The sequence below is a fragment of the Camelus bactrianus genome, chromosome 27, assembly GCF_048773025.1.
Source record: "Camelus bactrianus isolate YW-2024 breed Bactrian camel chromosome 27, ASM4877302v1, whole genome shotgun sequence".
NCBI classification, from domain to species: Eukaryota; Metazoa; Chordata; class Mammalia; order Artiodactyla; family Camelidae; genus Camelus; species Camelus bactrianus.
This window is the reverse complement of record NC_133565.1, coordinates 22,118,510-22,138,073: the sequence shown is the minus strand read 5'-3', so window position 1 is coordinate 22,138,073 and position 19,564 is coordinate 22,118,510.

Genomic DNA, 19,564 nt, shown 5'->3' with positions numbered 1-19,564 from the left:
AAAGGTAAAATTTAGATTTAAAAGTACACAACATGCAAAATTTTGCACTAACTTTGTTGAAACAAGAAATGAATATTTGCAACACATTCAGATCCTATTTGATTTTATAAAGGAAACAGGATAGATAGATAAATAAATGGGCCCAGATACAAGCAAATAATATTTATAGAGTGTTTTCAATGAGCCAAGCATTTATTTATATTAGATCATATTATCTTCCTCACAATTCTATGAGACTAGAGATATGAATACTTCCATTTTATAGACATTAACCCATTTGATCACAGAGATATAGAAAGCAGAGTCTGGAACTTTTGCTTTAACTAACCATTGCTCTTGTCTTTTCTTTTAGATATTCCAAAACATTAAACTAAACAGCATAAATGGTCAAAAACATTCTACAATTCACTGACTTAATATTCACTGAGCATCTATTATATACTAAGCCCTGTGCCAGGAACCCAGAAATCGAGAAAAATCAAGACAGATCAAATCAGACATCCAGCTGAGGAAACAGGCAAGTAAAATAATCACTAACAATATATTTATTGTTATATTTATTCCACTGTGCAAATTAAAACAACAGTTGAGGCACCATTTTGATGACCAAGCCAAAATAATAATAATAGTTGAAATCATAATAGTTGAAAACTTTAAACAATCAATATACATTGTTAATAAAGCAATATGCAGTATATATTAAGAATTTAGGAATGTATATTCCCTTTACCCGGTAATCTCTCTTATGCTTGGAAGTTCATCCTGAAGAAGTAATTTATCAAAAGTATACAAAAGTATCATCATTCATTCATTAACTTTTCAAGTATTGATTTGTGCCTACTTCTATCAGATTCTGCGCTAGGATCTGAGGAGATGAAGACAAACAAGAAGGTCATTCCGCAGAAGTCTTCATTTCAGCCCTCGCTGTAATAGAGAACAATGGAAACAAGCTTACTGTCCAGTAATGGAGAGTTGTTTTATATATTATGATGTGTCTACTTGCAAAAGTGTAACAATATATGAGAATTCCATTCCAAAATATAAAAAGGGAAAAAAGGTTATTTTCATGATACAATGCTAACTTAAAAAATATTAAATTTTGTATACAGTTCTGTCGCTGTAATAAATGTTTATTCATAAAGGCAAAAGCTAGAAAAGTATATGTGAATAAGAAAAATTATATTCCAGTTTGGAGATTATGGATGATTTTTACTTTGCTGCTATTAATATTACTGCTATACAGCTTTTTCAATGAAAATTAGAAACGGAAGAAAGAACTCATATCACCAATGATTGATCCTGGAAGAGATTAATAATTGATTACAAAGGAGCTTGTAAACATGAAGTTTGTGTAACAGCTCACAGACTAACAAACCAGAACTTGCAAGATATGAAGGGAGAACTATTCCTGTCTTATACAAACAGACAGTAAAGAGAGATGTTAGAAGATGGAATAAAGAGTTGTACTAAAATCTCATTCCCTATAACACCGTAATTATTCTGAAATTACTGGCTTCTAGAGACCCACTAACAATACAGTACTTGCTAAGTGTTGTCAAATATAATTTTATTCAAGATTCCCAGGGTCAAGTATTCAGCATAAAAAAACGTGCTTTAATACACTTATAAAAATGATAAAACACTTCAGTGATTCTTGGTCTCTTTGAGTCTTCCTCCTACTTCCTGTTATCCAGCCCAATTATGTGCTCTTAAATCAACGGACTAGCCACTTAAAAAGCAGGAACCCTTGGCTTTTTTTCTTGAACCACATACCCTTCTGCTGCCTTTCTGGTTCCTAGAAGCTTGATATTCTTGAGTCTGATCTTCTGTTAACAGGAAAGAAGCAGTAGAAAATTAGAAAAATATTCCCCAGTGCAAGGTCTAACATGGACCTCCCTCGTTGCACCTTGTGGGCAGATGAAATAAAAATGGCTAAGCAAGAGCTCAGTTAGCTCTTCAGGGACAAGTTTTTTCCCCCATACCTAAGTGGTGAGGAATGAGTTCAACAAAGAAAAACAGAATGCCTCAGTGAGATTCTAGTGTCACACAGTGGCTTCACTAGATGTCAAAGTCAGCTGTGGACTTTGATGCAGGTTTCATGACACTAAGCACTTGGATCCTGTAAACAGGACAACAGTCTGGAGCTGGACCAGGGGCTGTGGCCCTTAAAAGTCCTGGCAAAATTAACCCATCACAGCCATTGTAAGATGCTAGTCTCTGTCCAGGTTCAACTTCTGCTCTGCACTTTGCAGTTGGCCTGATGCTTGGTTCCCTAATTCCACATTATATCTATATTGTCCCCAAAGCTGTTTACACTGACCCATCTGTGCTTCTATCAGTTCTGAATGGCCTTTGGTCAACACTGCATTTGCCATAGACACCTCACTCCTGCCTTGGAGGCAGACTGATGGACCATGAGCAACACTGCTTGGCTTCAACACTGCTCTGTCCCCTACCTCTGCCCTCATACTTCCTCCATTGGAAATTATGATTGGTATCGCTCTTTTGGTATCATTTCTTGGTTCTCTTGAGCTAAAATCTGCTATTGCCTCCCATAAAGCACTTGCCTTTCATGGTAGATTCTAGAAGGCCAGATCCTCATGAAGTCGGCCATCAAGGAGCCTTTCACAGGTTTTCATGAAATTTCCTTTTCTATTTTTCCACTGTAATCTACGCTCTATTCTCCAGTTAACCTACCTAAGGTCCATGCCAGAGAAAACTTGAGAAGATCACCACTGCTCAGGCAGCTAATCAAGGCTATGCGATTTCTCCAGGATCCCACCATGAATCACATGATTCAGCATTAGAACTCAGTTTCTAATTGCTAGTCTGGTGCTCATATCTAATGCAAGAAAATTTTAGTCCACAAGGTATGTGAGCAAAGATATTTCTGACACAATATCTAAAAATTTCTTCCTCAAGTGCTTGGTTATATTTCAACTAGTCCAAGATGATCTGGTAATATCAAAGCTTCCAAATTGCCACGCTAAATGCAGTGGGTGAGTAGCCTTTATTTTTGCTCTGACGGCAGACGTGAGATACACAGGAAGCAAGGGAGATTGGAGTCGGGAAGAAGGGCTGAAGATGGTGAGTGTAGGGGATACAGCATTTGCTGATTTCCATGAGATAATTTCTCCCACCATGGCCAATTTCAAGCTACTACCACTGTGAAGTCAAGCAGCTTGCCAAATTTTTGAAAATTTAACAATTATCTCTCCCAAGCCACTCTGAGCAGTCTCCAGCAAACACTGGCTCTGCCTGTCCTCCTTTCTATGAATTACCACCTGAAGATATGGCTTTGGTGATCACATACATGCATAATACTGTTGTTTTGTTGTTCTATTTCTTTTTGATCGCTCATAATTATTTTTTCCAGTCCCACTGACATGTAAAATGTAAGTAAATTACTTCTTGGCTAAGGTATGAGTATAAATTCTGCCACATGAAAGAGGAGAAATTCTTGTGGCTCTATCCTTTCAAGTATTTCTCCTCCAACTCTTTCTGGCATGTGGCCTAATGGAAGGGATCAGCTCATAATATAAACAGAGACTGGGAAATACGGTAATATTTTGGTTCATAAGTGTTTGTGAAAGCTTTTCTTTGTGCCGAGTTTGAAGCCATAAAATGTCCTACGATTCCTCCAGTCAAGAAAGTGCATTCCTTTAGGTTACAGAAGAATCTCAAAACATCATGACAAGTAAAATAAGAGGTGAAGAGGAGAGAGGGAAGTCCTGGCAGCTACAGTAACAAGAACAAAAGCAATATACTGTGCACTTTATGGCCCTTTAGTTTGTGAAGCACTCCACACACGTCCTTGCCATCCTGGGCATTCCATTTTAAGAGGCACTGATAAGTGGGAGTGCATTCAGAGGAGACCAATATTAATACGAGGTGCTCACATTTCTGAACTGTTTACGATGGGCCATGCACTCTGCTGATGGTAGCACATGTTCAACTTTATTTAATTCTTACAACTCCCGTGCTCTTATAGATGAGGAAAATGGCAATTAGAATTATGGTTTGTAACTTGTCCTCTGTTGTGTACCTGGTAAATGGCAAAGCTGAGATTTAGAACCAGGCAGTCTGATTCCAGAAGTTGTGCTCCTTAAGCACAAGTTCTCAAAAGTTTCCCCACCCCCGACTAGGATCAAGGAAGTACATCTCTTGGTGTCCTAGAAGAAAGCACTGGGAGTGTAGGGTTGAAGAAGCCAAAAGGCTGACTTGGTGATGGTAATAAGCTCATCTTTTTGTAGCAGGGCCCAAGGTGGAAGGAACCATCTTGGGACACCACGATTTTCTCATCATTGGAGGTGCCCAGACAAAGACTGGATTAAAGGTGTGGGATACTTGTAGAAAGATGGCAGATTAAGAAATGTAATTTGGATCAAATAACTTCTCTGTCCTGGCCAGTGCAATAGCTGCTATCTACATATGACTATTTATATTAAAACTGAAGTTACAAATTTAATTCCTTAGTCACTCCAGCCACGTTTCATGTACTCAATATCTGACTAGTGGCTACCATGTTGGATGGTGCAGGTATATAGAACATTTCCAGCATCGCTGAAAGTCCTACTGGACAGTGTTGTTCTAAACTATACAACCTGCCTTGTAGAATTCTCTCTGCCTTTGGGTAAAGCAGGGTGAGTCATTATCCTGACTTCTTGTACGATGAAATTGAGGATGAGAGCTTTATTTTCTAGTCGAAGTGTTAACATTTCATGACCCTCTGATGCCTACACATACCTTGCTCCTCGCCAACAAATGCTTGTGTGCTGCTGCAGCTGCTGGGGCTGTGGGTTGTGCACTCAGGCTCCCTCAGTCATTTCCAGTGCTTCCTCTTTGTGACCACAGGAGAACTTGGCATTGTGCTTTTTGGTGCATAGATAATTATCAGTTATTTCTGCCTCTCCTTTAATTTTCTCACAGAGCATTTCCTGAAAAGATCTTTGAAAGCAACTGGGCCACAACACTCTGTGGGCAAGAAGAGGAATTACAGTGATTGGGAGGAAGGTAAACTGTGGTGTCAGCTTGATTGCAGTGCTGGTTACTGCTCAGAAACTTTGGGGAAGAGATCCTTTCCATGGGAAAATCCACGTGTAGATTGTCTAGCACAGTGCCATCTGTTGACTGCCAAGGGTGCAGCAAAGGCCACCCTAAGTGATAACTTGAGGTCAGCCTGGTCATGATATAAGGCAGGAGGACTTCTAGGGTAGGCTATGGCCTTGCAGAACTTCCTCAGTTCAGCACAATTGAAATTTATTTACCTCAAAAATTAAGTAGGAAAAAGGAATCCAAGACCTGCGATGTGATATACTTTCTGGTGACTCAGTAAATTCATGCTGATCCATTACTAACTGGGTGACATTCTAGTGGGTTGACCTTTATAAACAGTGTCTTAACAAGAAACAAGTCAGATGTAACCACTTTTGGGTTGTACATGATTTAATTCTGGATGACTCTTAAGAAGGAACGTTCATGGAGACTTCTCTGTGTCAAGTACTAAGCTACATACTTCTACACACCTTATCCCACTTAATGAGCATAATGACAATGCAAGTTAGCTAATATTATCACCTCACTTTTATAAATGAGGAGGCTGTGCTGAAACAGACAGTGGACCTAGAGGTTAACCCCAGGCCTTCAGATTCTAACTTTAGAGTTCTTTCCATTAATAAACTGATACCTCTCAGGTGAAAAGTGGTGCGCATTTTTTATCTGAATGGCCAATTACTGGATTTCCAGGTCATCTCCCTGTGTCACATTAGCATCTCGCCAACTTCCTTCTTCTTTATGTCTCTAATAATGTCTTCAGTAACAATCATACTCAAGTACTACCAGTATGTAAGTTGGTCATTCTTCCCTCCCATGCTTGCCTATGACATTTCTCTCACCTTAAAAATGTGTTCTGCCTTCTCTCTTGATAATTCTTGATAAATCCCTTACTTGCAAGATTATTTCAATAGTCTTGTCACCTAGAGAAAGCCACCCGGAAAATGCCCGCAAAATATGAGTTATGAAGGACTATTGAATGGATCCACATTTCCTTTGAACTTATTTATAATGCTGCTATTATATCACTAATTAGTTTTCATGGCCCAGGGCTTTGAGTGTGTGTATTTTTCCTACCTTTCATTGTGTTTCTTTGTTAACTTCCATTGCCCATTCTTCTTCCCTACAGTATCAACGCATTTTTGATCCAGAGAACTTCCAGGGTTTGAATTTAGGAGGAGAGATTAAGTTGTCTAAACAGGTTGATTCTTTTAAAATTTGAACTCCAAAGGCTCTTTTTCTAACCAGCCATCTATTTTAATGCCCTCACACAGTTATAAATTCAAATTCACACTGCTTATTGCATTCAGCATCTCTTTCTTCAATAACCATAAAGATTCTTGACCGTTAGGAGACATATCAAGCCATCCACTTGGATGTATACATTATATCAACTACATTCTCTGTCATCTGAATTATTATCAGAGGCAGAGAGTAACTAGGGGGAGGACTAAAAATAAATCATCATCATTATAAGCCTTTATAATAGGTTATTCAATTTGATGAATAATATTACTTTGACTTCACATCACATTTATCTTTCAAGGACCTGACAGATTTCATTGTATTTAGTAAATACCTGAAATCCACTAATATGGTATATGGAGTCCATGAAGTCTTCACAGAATGATGCCTTTGGGCTGGGCATGATCAATAGTGACATGTAAAGCGTGTCTTGAAGGGTGAGGAGGAATCTATTTTGAATAACTGACTCTCAAGAAATTAAAGGTTATTCTTTTAAGTCATGAGACTTTTTTTTTAAATACAGATTACAGAAGTTAATATGGCAGTTGTATAAAAGAAGACTTGGAAGGAGTACAAAGTACTCCGACGGAGTCAGTTAGGAGGCCATCAGATAGGTGAGGCTGGGTTATGCTAAGGAGACAAACAACTCCAAGCCTCTCATGACTTAAAACAAAGACACACACACAAATGTTTGTTTCTCACCCATATGACCTGCTCATTGGCAGGGAGTAGGGAACTCTGCTCTCTGTGTTCACACAGGGACCCAGCCTGACAGAGTGGTGGTGGTGCCACTATCTTAAACTTTGACAATTATACCCTGACAAAGCAGAAGAAAGCTCAGAGGGTCTCATACCAAAGTAAGTCTTCAGCACTGAAGTGACTCACACAGTGGTGTGTTGGAGTCCGCTTATACGGACTCACTAGAGCCAACTGTGGGCATCTCTTCCCCACTCCACATTCAGTGGCATCAACTTGGTAGCTTACACTCAGCCATGGCGGGGGTAGTTGCACCACAGAAATAAGCAAGTGCTACAAATCACACTCCCCCACTCCCCTCACCACAAGAACTAGTTGTTAAACACTTTCCAATGCATCTCTGGATTCGCTTCACTTCCACTCGCAACACACTGGCAAGAACTATTCACATGGCTCAAACCAGACACAAAGGGATCGAGCTGTCCAGTCCTACCATTTGCCTTGTAGGCAGAGAGCCAGAAATATCTGGTCAACAACAGTAATGACACCAGAGGATAATGCAAGCATCCAAATGTTCATTCACTCATATATTCATTCAGAAATGGACTACTTCAGACTTTAAATAATACAATACTAAAAACAATACAAATGGGAAGGCAGAGGAGTTTCAAGCATGAGTGGTATGGCAGTGATCAATTTATTTCCTCTCAGCTCCTAATCCACCCTTAAGTTCCCTGCTTGGGATACTGAAGATGGATCTTGTAAACCAATCCTCCTTTGTTAGTAGAGGTTGCAGACAGGCGCTGCAGAAGGAAAGGGCTTCTCCCTGATTCTTGTGTGATTTCTCTCTTTATCCTGCAATGCTCATCAGGCGTGAAAGCTAACAGTGGAACTCATGCCCAGAAAGTTTCAGCGGCACCCTTGGGGGTAGCTTTCTAGCATGTTCCAAGGACACCTAAGCTAATTTCCCAGCATGTACAGCAGTATTCTCTGCAGGTGTCTTCCTGGTGGCTTTCTAGTATACTGATGACCTAGCCAGTTCCCCAGTGAGTTCAACAACACCCCCACAAGCAGCTTCCTACTAAGTTTTTCCATCACACCAGTAGATGGCTTTCTGCCCACCAGGCTCAGCTTGGCAGTACCCCAGCGGGAGACATGCTTGCCAGCTCTGCCCCCACAGTTTTCTGCCTGCCAACTTCAACAACCCACCAATTGTGGACCAGCTCTGGTCAAGACAACCCAGTGAATTTATTTGCCATCCGTTGGGCCCCACCGAGGCTGGACCCCACCGAGGCTGGACTCTTGGCCTCGGGGTGGAGGGCTCTCCCCCAGGTTTGGGTACTCTGCTGCAGCCTTAGGGGATTCTTAAATATTTATCCTCTTTTAGTAGCTAATTACCTGTTCGTGGTTAACAATTCTTTATTTTAATCCTTCCCAGTTTAAATCATCATGTGGTTTTTTGCTGTTTGAATGGACCCTAATACAGGTGGGAAAGCTGAAGTTAATAGAGATAATTTAGGCTGCAGTATAGAGAACAGTCTGGAGTTGGTCAAATGTAGAAAGAGAGAGGCTAGTTAGGTGACAGATTATGATTAGTCAAATGGGCTCAGAGGATGGCAATGCCAATCAAGAGATGTGGAAATATCATAGATGCTTTTAGAAGATAAAGTAAGTAGGTCTCCGTAATGAGCTTGAGTGGACGAGGGGAAGGGATGAACTGTGCTTTCATCCACCAAGTTAGAGGATTCTGAGAGAAGATCACATTTGGGAAACCAGACTATGAGTGGTTATGGGCTTGTTGAATTGGAGATCCCTTTGAGTCACCTAAGTAGAGATGTGCAGTCAGCAGTTGGATTGATGGTGTGTGTGGAGCCCAAGGGAGAGTTATAGGCTGGAGATAAAAATGTGTGTCCTCTGGGCATAACACTATAGGTTAGGGGGAGATGTTTTTGCCTGTCCAGCATTTCTTTCTCCATATTATTCACACACAATGTTTTTTCTTTGCAGAACCACTCCTTTGTTAAATGGATGTTTCTGGTGCTGCACCGTGAAGCAATAAATACTATATTTCCAAAGAGTTGTTAGACTATATGCAACATGTGTAAAGGAGGTAGTCAACACTAGTTGAAACCAATGAAACCGCTCACCTATTTCAAAAGTGTACAAGAGTACCGTGCAGGGAGGTACTGTCTCTTTGACCCAAGCTTGGTGATGTTGCCTGAAATAAACACACAGCCTAAAAGTTGAGACTTATGTTTTATTTGGCAGACATTTCTGAGGACTCGATCCCCTTTGAGCCCAGGATGACAGCCTCTCAGATGCTCTGAAGGACTGCTCCAAAGAGGTAGGGGAGGAGCTAGGATATATAGGAGTTCTATAACAAAGACCAGGCAGTTGGAACATTAAAATATTACTTCTTAACTAAAGAAAACAAGGCATCTTAAGCTAAAGAATTGAGCACTTTTCTATGTATGGGGGGAAGAAAACATTTGGGCTCATTGAATTCATTCCTCTGACAAGCACCTAGCTATCTAGGGCCAGGATCCTGTCCTTTCGTATTCTAAGTCCCCTCAGAGTGCACCATTGTGAGTGGCTGCAGAGGCTGGGCTGCAGGCCTGCCTTCACTGGGGGTGGGGGGGGTGGGGGCGGGGGTGGAGGCAGCTGCGAATGACTTGATGGCTTCAGCATTCTTTGTTTACTGATGTAGTTTGCAGTATTTTTCGTTCACAGTGATAAGGGATCCAAATAGAAGATTCACAGAAGATATTTAAAGATAATTTTAAGTGAGACAATTAATTACTGAAATTAAGTCGTGATGGCAGTCAGAATGTTTTAGAAAATGGATGTTAAGGATATAGCAAGAGAAAATTGATAGAACGTGGTGGGTGTGGTGACTTTATATTGGTGGTGGGTCTAGTAAGGGGATAACTAAAGATGTCTGTCCACGTAGGGAAGACATGGTAATATGTGCTGGGAGAACAAAAGACTTAAAGGGAATCACAAGGACTAATAGGGTCTCTTAATTATTTTGCTGAGGGATGGAGGAGAGGTTGTGGTAGAAGACAGATGACAGAGAGGATCCAAAAGTGACTGGGGGTTTTAGGAGACTGGTAGTGCATTCAATAGAAATAAGGACTTTTGTAGATCAGTCGTGTTTGAGTTTGAAGGAGGGGGCCACATTGAGGTGGTTTTTCAGAGTGCAGTACTGGTGAGCAATACATGGGATGACAGAGATCTCTGAGAGCCAAGGCAGAGGAGGTGAGCGAAGGCTCAGTAGGGAATGATCCATTTCGAAGATCCACACTCTGCTCCCCAGCCTGCTGCGAGCAGTTCCAGGCTCCATTAACACCACCCCTGGTTTCTAAAGGCTCCCTAATTCCTCCTTGCACCTGGACCCATTATGAAAATTCCCTTTCCTTCATAGTTTACCCCTAAAGAATTTAGGTACTTTTTAAAAGCAACTTTTACTGGAGAAAATGAACAATAATGAAAATTCCAGAAGTCGAACAATAGCTGTTTCCAGAGTATAATCTGCTCATATTGAAATTAAAATGTAACTAGAGTTCTGAATGCTAATAAGAGCAGTCTGCAGTCTTGGCCCGCAGAGGCTCTGATTCATCTCTCTGACTTACATGCACCTATTTCTCTGGCCTGCTTGCTTCGTCTTGATCACGTCCATTAATAGATTGGTAAGGCTGTTTCGACTGGTTGGTGAAGTGACGCTTCCTCTCCAGTTGTTCTCAGATAACATTAAGGTCTCACTGGGGGCACACAAAGAGACATACTGTGAAAGGAAATGAACAATCCTCTACCAAAGCACTTAAAAACCTTGGTTAGAATGTTTCAAAAATCTACAAATATCCACATAGGCATTTTCCCCTGATGTGTATTTTTTGTGTTTTCCACAATAAGGATGTATTACACTTTCAATAGGTAAAAATTGCATTTAAAAGTAATTAGAAAACAAAACTACAGTGCTTAAAGATTTATCTAATACAAAACAGAATAGTCAGGTAAGCATGTATAGACAATTGCACTCTTGATTCCTGAGATTTGTGCATTTTCTGTAGGTAGTCTAGGATACATTCCAGAGAAGTCTATTATTTCTTGTATTATTTGGAACATAGACCATTAGAAAAACTTGAAAAAAGCCTTTACTGATTAAATATTTACCAGTAAAGACTTGACAACAACTCAGCTACCTCTTAAGCATTCAGATAAGTGGCAAAAGTGTCCCAGAGGGGAGAAACGCATTGAAATTATAAGAGAAAGCATTTCTAGCAACTCGCTCCATGCATTCTTTATGACCTGTGGAAAACTAAAGAAAATCTGGTCTGCAATATATTTCACACCTTTGTCTTCAAACCTCAACTTTCATCAACATAGAGCAACTACTCTTCTATTTTTGGAAAACTAAGATAAGGAGTTTCTCCAAAATACCACAAAAAATTCAACAGTTCTAGGAAAATCCCACAAAGCACCTCTTACCATGCATTTGCCCTTTATCAATCCACCCAACATGCATGAGTGGGTACAGACACTCCAGTAAACAATATACTTACTACCATGAGACTGAGAAAATAAATGTCACCCTGAATGTGGCTTACATTTTAGTAGGAAAGACGAGACATGCACACAAACAATTAAAACAACACAAGGGACCCTGTGACAAGTGTCCTAGGAGATCTTCAAAGAAGGTGCCCTGCATAGGAAGTAATCATTTTCTACTGGGGAGACCAGAGAACGTTTCAATTCAAAAGTGATGTAAGAATTGATTTTGGAGAAATTATTTCCCAAAGCATGCTGTTAGGGCAAGCAGGTGAGGCATTCAACTACGAGAAGGAAGATAAGCAGGAATCAAATACATGTTTTGGGAGGACTTTATACAGTTATCACAGCCCTCTAAGAAAATGGGTAACAAACTTTTTTAAAATGATAGGGCCCTTCCATGTACACGATGGTCCCTGAAGCTTAAGCTTCCTTAGCCTCGTGGGTACCCAATTTTGAGGCCAGGTTGTTGGGTCAAGTCAACCTCTGTCACTTACTATCTATATGATTTTAGGCAAATCAGTTCATTTCTCTAAACATTTCTTCTCTGAATGATGCCTACTTCAAATAGTATCTACTTATAGAGTTGAAAATAGCAACCCAGTGTCCCTTTTGGGGAACCACCCTTCCTCTATTCTCGGCCAATTTGTCAGAGTCTACCTTGTACTTCGTGGCTTGGTTACATGGCTTGGCCCCTGAAACAACCACATCCCATTGGGCACGTGGCCCACGCCAGGCCAATCTGAATTGACTCCTCCCTCCAGCTCCGATGCACCATTTTGACTGAATAAGCTGAATTTACTGAAAAGACGTAACTGGATCTTCCATAGATAATTTCAGACTGTATGGATCATCTTGTGTGGGTTAGGAACAATTTCCAGGCATAACTCTGTCTCTAATTCTCATTAAATGCTGGAATTTAAATAACAGAATGACATTATTTTGGGGGTTAGCTATAAAAGCACCGTAATGAATTTATCTAGAGTAAATTCTTTGCAAACTTTGGTGCTTTAGCTATGGTGATAACACATTAGTCACGGCATGCTAACAACTGACTGATGCCAGGAATGCGCTGGAGCACTAAAATAGAGAGCCATCAATATGTAAACCACACAAAAGCCCAGGTCACATCGTGTGCCCGATTCCTGCCAGAGAGGGAGCAGGACACAAGGGCTTTCGTTTGGCACTGCGTCCCCATCCCTCGGCAGAGTGCTTGACACAGGAAGCTCCATTAATGTTTGTTGAACTGAACCTCGTCTTCTGCTGTAATCAGGTGCAACCTCACTCCCTGCTTTACCAAAGTAAACTGCATACCAGTTTTAAGCTAAGTCCCACCTGTTCTTTCCTCTGGCTGGGAAACTCACCTAGAGGAAGTCATATTCCTTCCCACTTTCAAATGATACTTAGAGCTCACAGCCTGATGATCAATTATTAGCCTAGTGCTTCTCAAACTTAGCTGCACACTGGAATCACCTGGTGAGCTTTTTAACTTGCTGGTCCCCAGGCTGCAACACAAATCAATTGAATCAGAGCGGCTGGAGTGAAACTCAGGTGTCAGTGTTTTTTAAAAACCTCCCTAGGTGATTCAGGTGATTCCAATATGCAGCTAAGATTGAGAAACACTCTAGTAGAGCAATCCTTATGCAGTTCCTGCATTAACTCTATAACTATATAACATTTTTTATTTGAAATCTATGCTAACCTAGTCCTGACTAGCACTGGTGGATAATGGTTTCATAATAGGAGTAACAAATTATTAATCTCTGACATGGTCCCCTCCAGTGGCAGTTTTAGAATCTCAGGTGCCTCTCTTAAGATTCAGGAGGGGAGGAATTAGCAGCTCCTGGGGTTTCTTCCCACCCCAATTTCCTTTTTTAAGAACTATAAGAGCCCTACCCACTCACAGAAATGGGCCACTAAAGTCGTGGGTATGATCTATAACCTCGATTCCCACTTTCCTACAAAATCCTCTGCCCTTTTTTTGGCCATAACTCAAAAGATTTTAAATTTGAGGATGCATCAGAATCACCAGGAGAACTGGTGATGATTCCCCGGCCCCACATCTAGAACTTCTGATTCAGTAAGACCGGGCTGGAGCTTGAGGATGCGCATTCCTAACAATGCCCCAGGTGTTGCTGACGCTGCTGGTCTGGGGACCGCACTTGGAGAACCACTGCCATACTAAGGCTTTAGGAAGAGAAACCCCAGGCAGCATACAAGAGATTTCATTAGCAGAGGAGACAGAGATCAGAATTTGAGGCCCCTGAGGCAGCTTGAATTGTAAGACAGGGTGCCAAAGAGAAGAGAATTGTTCAAAAACTATATAACTGTCTCCTTAAGTCTTTAGCCAAATTAACTGCGCATATGCAGAGTGAGACTCCACGAGACAAAGCAAAGAGCTAGTTGTCAGAGCAGGCAGGTGGCTAGATATGAGCAGAGAAAGGGGGACACGGGTCAAATGGCAGAGAACCATACATCTTGTGAACACAGGGGTCCTCGGACAGACCAAGAAAAACAGGATCCTCCAGACTGATAAGAAACCATACATTCTGGGTTTACAAGTGTCCTGGAGGCAAAGAAAGGTGGGACAAGACAGGAATTTCCACCATCTGAATGTAACATTTCGCTCATTATAGACCCATCTGAATGTAATCTTTTGTTCTTTATGACCTCCTTTGACTTCCCGATCAAGACTAAATAATGACAAAAAATCCCCCCTCCCCACCTAGGAACGTGGAGCTGGGATGAAATTCAAGAAAGATGATCCCAAACTTCTCCCTGCCAGTGAATATTCTGCCCATTCATTTTTACACCCATATAACCAGCTTGCCAAAGAAACTCAGGGCAACTGGGTCTGCCCACTCTTTCCTTGAGAGTGTACTATCTAACCTTTAATAAATCCTTGCTATGCTTTCTTGACCTCTATGTCTTGTTTCTGAATTCTTTCTGTGACAAGAACCTTTTCGCTGACAACAGAATGAGGACAGGCTACTAATGAGAAATCGTGATCTGAACTACTGAAACTCACGGAGGAATGGGAGACACTTCATTCCCAAAGAAGCAGAGTGAAGAGACTTTGTCGAACACCTCCAGCCTTCAGTAGAAGTCTCAGAGAAGCCATGCTTCACGAGTGGGACTAATCTAGCCCTAGAGCAAAGGGTACTCTAGACCCATCTTAACAAAGCTTGAAAACAAACCGTGAAAGGGCAAAAGCTGCTCTACAAGTAGATTACCTGCCTGTGAGAACAAAACACAATACACTCTGAGGACGATAAAATTCAGACACTCAGCAGTGTAGCCCTCCTAATGCCTGACATTAACTAGAAAATTACTAGACTTATGGGGGTAGGCTATAGCTCAAGTAGTAGAGCACATGCTTAGCAATCCTTAGTTCAGTGCCCAGTGCCTCCTCTAAGAATATATAAATAACAAATACACCTAATTACCTCCCCCCACCAAAAAATAAAAATAAATAAATAAATAAAAATAAAAACACTAGACTTATGAAGAAACAGGAACATGTTGTCTTTAACCAGGAGAAAAATGAGTAAATTAAAAAACCCCTGGATAATAGAAATAGCAGAATTAGCAAACAAGATTTATAAAGATGTTCAAGAATTTGAAAGAAAATACAGACAGCATGAGTGAAAAGAACAGGGATAATCTCAACAGAGAAAAGGAGACTATTAAAAAGGAACCAAATAGAAATATGAGCAGAAAAATATAATCCCTGAAATGAAAATACTACATAAGTCTAACAACAGATTGGTTATTACAGAAGAATGATCCGTCAGTGAACTTTAAGATACAATAGAAATTACCCAAAGAGAAATGCACAGAGGAAAAAGGCTTAAGAAATGGCCAGAGCCTCAGTCACCTGTAAGACAATATCAAGTCCTTTAGCATATGTGTCCTTGGAGGAAGAAAATAAAGACATTGAGGGGAAATATGTAAAGAAATAAGGGTTGAAAGTTTTCCAAATTTTATTTTAAAAATAAATGAATTTTCAGATCCAAGAAGCTCAATGAATCTCAAGCAGAATAAATAAACAGAAAATTATACCAGCAGATCAAATTACCGAAAACTAGGCGTACTGACTCTGCTGGTTGGAGACCTCACTTTAAGTAAGGAGGGTCTAGATCAAGAATCTGTGCTCTTAACCACTAACCCATACTGTTTCTTCAATAGAATAATGCTTGCTGATTGACTGAGTGAAAGGCAATATATTTGTATAACCAAAAAGCAGCAATCAGCATAACTCATCCCCATGGATCATGTTAATCAGGAATCTGCATTTTTATTTTAGTGTCCACTCAGCTTTTACCCAAGTCACTCTTTGAATATGGGACTTGCACCAGCCTCTTTGGAAGAAAACGATGTTAATTCATGCAGGAAATTATGCCTTACTTCCCTCCCTTCTTTATTCCTTGAATGTTTGCAAGAATTTATCTATGCATTTCTCTTTTTTCTTAGATTTTGACCTCTAACGTTCTGGCTGTCTTGGCTATTTTGTGATGCTTCTACATAGCTTTTTTTTACATTTTAACCGGGTTTTATAATTATACTCAGCAAGATGGTGAATTGATAGAACTGAGTCATTACAAGGTCCTATTTTAAGGGCCACGTATAAATGGAGCATAGATTTTGAAGAATGAATGGAATGGAAATATGCACACTGGTATTTAATCATGAAAGACCTTGAATTCCAGAGAGTACTAAACAATGGGGATCCCTGACAGTTTTTGAGTAGAAGGATGCTAGATCAGAGCTGGAATTAGGAAAGGAAATGTGGCAATGATGTCTGACAGGAAAGGAAAGAAGATCAGGTAAGAGGCTATTACAAAAGTTCACTGAATACAAGTAAGAGTCTCCTTAGGAGAATGCCGATAAAAATATAAAAGACTTCCTTTCAAATAAATAGTGATTCTCCAAGTGGGTCACCGAGCAGTGGCATCTCACCTGGGAACTTCTTAGCAATGCGATTTCTCAGCCTTGCCCCAGATCTACTGAATCAGAATGTTTAGGGGAGACACCCAACAATCTGTGTTCTAACAAACCCTCCAGGTGATTCTGACGGTCATTTGATTTGGGAACCATGGCTTTAGATCAAATTTTAGCCTCCCTCCCATCTAGGGATGATTATGTGGTGCCAGTTCTGGCCAATGAAACGTAAGAAGTCCACATGGGGTACGTGCAAGAAATCTTGCTTTTCTAGTAAGGACAGACAAAATTGGGGCTACCCTTTCACCTTCTTCTGCCATGAATGCTGATTGACGTTGTGACCAAGAGGCAAAAAGGCCTGAGGACCGAGAAATCCAACACGTTGAGGATGGCAGGGCAGACATTTCTAAGAGTTGGGAATCTAGATTACATTAATGTGCCTCACACCAGCCCAAGACTGTCTACCTTTACATAATTAAGTGCACTTATCATTCAATCTCTTGGTAACTGGGTATTGTATTGCTCACAGCTGAATGAATTCCTAACTGATATCTGTGTCAAGTTTATACCTGGCACCTAGTAGGAGATCTTAAGTGATAGTTCCCCTTACAAAAATCCAAAAAAAAAAAAAAAAAAAAGAATCTGTTTGAGACAGGAAGGGGGCAGGACACAGCCATTCAAGGAACAACACAACAGTTAACACCAAAATGGCAAAAGATTCAACCCTCAGTAGGCCTTGAGGCTCAAGATGGTGGGAGATTTGACTTCCTTGAGCTTCATTATATGCTAACTGTAACATATTAGCATGGTAAAAAAAAAAAAAAACATGCCCACAGGCACCATGGCAGCCCCAAGGCTAGCCACAAAAGGTCAAATGGCCAACTTCCTGGGAATCCCAGCCCCTTCCCCAGGGTAGTTAGACTGGTCCTTCCAATTATTAGCATATGAAGCTATGAAGCCCATAAAAATTGGCAACACTGCCCGTCCCTGTGGCTCGGTCTCTCTCTCTTTCCCCCTTCAGAGATGGCCTGCACTCTGTCCATGGAGTGTGTACCTACTTTTACTCTAATCTGAGCACACAGTCCCCACACCTCGTGGCCTTTCTCTTGTCTTTTGATGTATCTCTCTAAATAAATCTACCTTTACTCAACGGTGGCTCGCTCTTGAATTTTTTCCTGCGTGAAGCCAAGGACCCACATTCGGGGGGGCACGTCCCAGGGGCTCAACTGAGACCTGGGACACGGCGCTCCTCACGGTCCACATCCGTTTCCTGCATCACGTTCATATAACCCACTTCTGGAAAATACATATCTGCTAAGCGTGTTTGCTCCCCATGGAGGTCACAGCTTTGTGTAATATTCTACTATTTTTTAATACTTTAGGCAGAGAAGATAGTTTTGAATGTTATAAAGATATTTCTTCACTAGATGAAGTCATTTCTGTATGTGACCCCAGAAAGCAAGGCATTGTAGTGCCATCTCCTTGGAATTACCATTTGCCTTATCCCCACTCAGAAAGGGGAAATCCACTGGGAACAAAAGTCCCATCAAGAAATTCACACTGGAGACAAGTCTGTCCCTCTCTAATTCCTGTTGCCATTATATATCACTGAATACTGTTTCTTGCTTTCACGGGACCTTGTGGAACAAGAGGATAGCAATTTCTGGCAGAGGAGTAAATTCCACAGCACAGTGGGCTGTGCCTGGCAGCTTCCTCCCAACGTGGCCCTGGCTCAGTTACGGGGAGCTCCATCTCCCAGGGTGCTCCAGATGGCAGCAGGGACCTCTCCAAGTCTCAGGCATGCTTGCATGGCATTTATGATGTGGGTGTGATAGTCCTGTTCTAGAGGGACTGACCCATAGCGCACAACAAAAAAACTCTAGTGGGAGACATCAGCTGGGCTGCTCATAAGGAAACTGCCTGGGGTCGGGGGGAGGCAGGCACCGTCCTCTTACCCACCCACTGGCTTCAAATTTCTGCTTTGAGTTGCAGGTGCCATTTTGGGTCCCAAGCAGGTTCTTCTGTGAATGGGTACAAATTCTCTGTGAATCATCTCCTCGGAGAGCTTTTTTGGCACTGACCACCCTGTTTAAAATTGCAAACCCTCCTCCAAAATTTAACATGCATCCTCCCGCATCTTTGCTTTATTTTTCAGCTTAGTACTTACCGCCATCTGGCATACTATATGCTTCACTTATGCAAGTTTTTATTGTCTTTCCTCCTCCGCTAGATTGTAAGGTTTACGAGAGCAGTCATTTTTGCCTGTTTTGCTCATTGCTACATCCACAATATTTAGGAAAGTCCCTGGCGTGGAGTACATGCTCAATAAATGTTCATGGACGGAACCTCGAAACTGATTGGCTGAGCGGTCCTGACCAATGGCAAACCTGCTTCCTCCCCTTTGCCACCATTTCTCTAAAGTGTGAGCCTTAGAGTATGTTAGGGTTCAGATGCTGCTACGGTTCACTCCATGGCAGTAGAGGCTGGTTGAATGATAATACTAATTAATAATAACTATTATTTAAGGCTCGCTATGTGACAGGTGAATGCTAGGTGCTGCAGATGCACTCTCTTATTTCATTCTTAGACAATCTAGCAGCTTTAGCGCCCATTTAATCAGTGAGAACAAGGAGGCTCACACATCTCAGATGACCCATTCAAGCTCTCACGTCTCATCAGTGGCGGCGCTGAGACGTGAACTTTGGGCTCTCTGACTTGAAAGCCTGGGCTTTTGCCTGCTGCTTCATTGGAGAACAGCTTCAATATCAGTTGACACACTTTTGTTACCCTGATCTCTCATCCTCTCTTGCTAAAAGAGAGGCATTTTTCCTGCAAATTCAAGAATCAAATGACTGAATAAAGATACTTTATCCAGAACTCTCCTGCCTGGAGAAAGAGAGAGAGAGAGATGGAGACACAGAGACACAAAGAGATAGAGAGAGAGAAAAAATACTTGTCAGAAGTGAAGTTCTGACTAAATGGTGACTGTTTAGGTGTTAACGTACCTTCCAAAAGAAGAATGTACAAGCATTTTATGTAGAATAAATGCACTTCAGCAAAATTTTTAAATAATATCAAGACA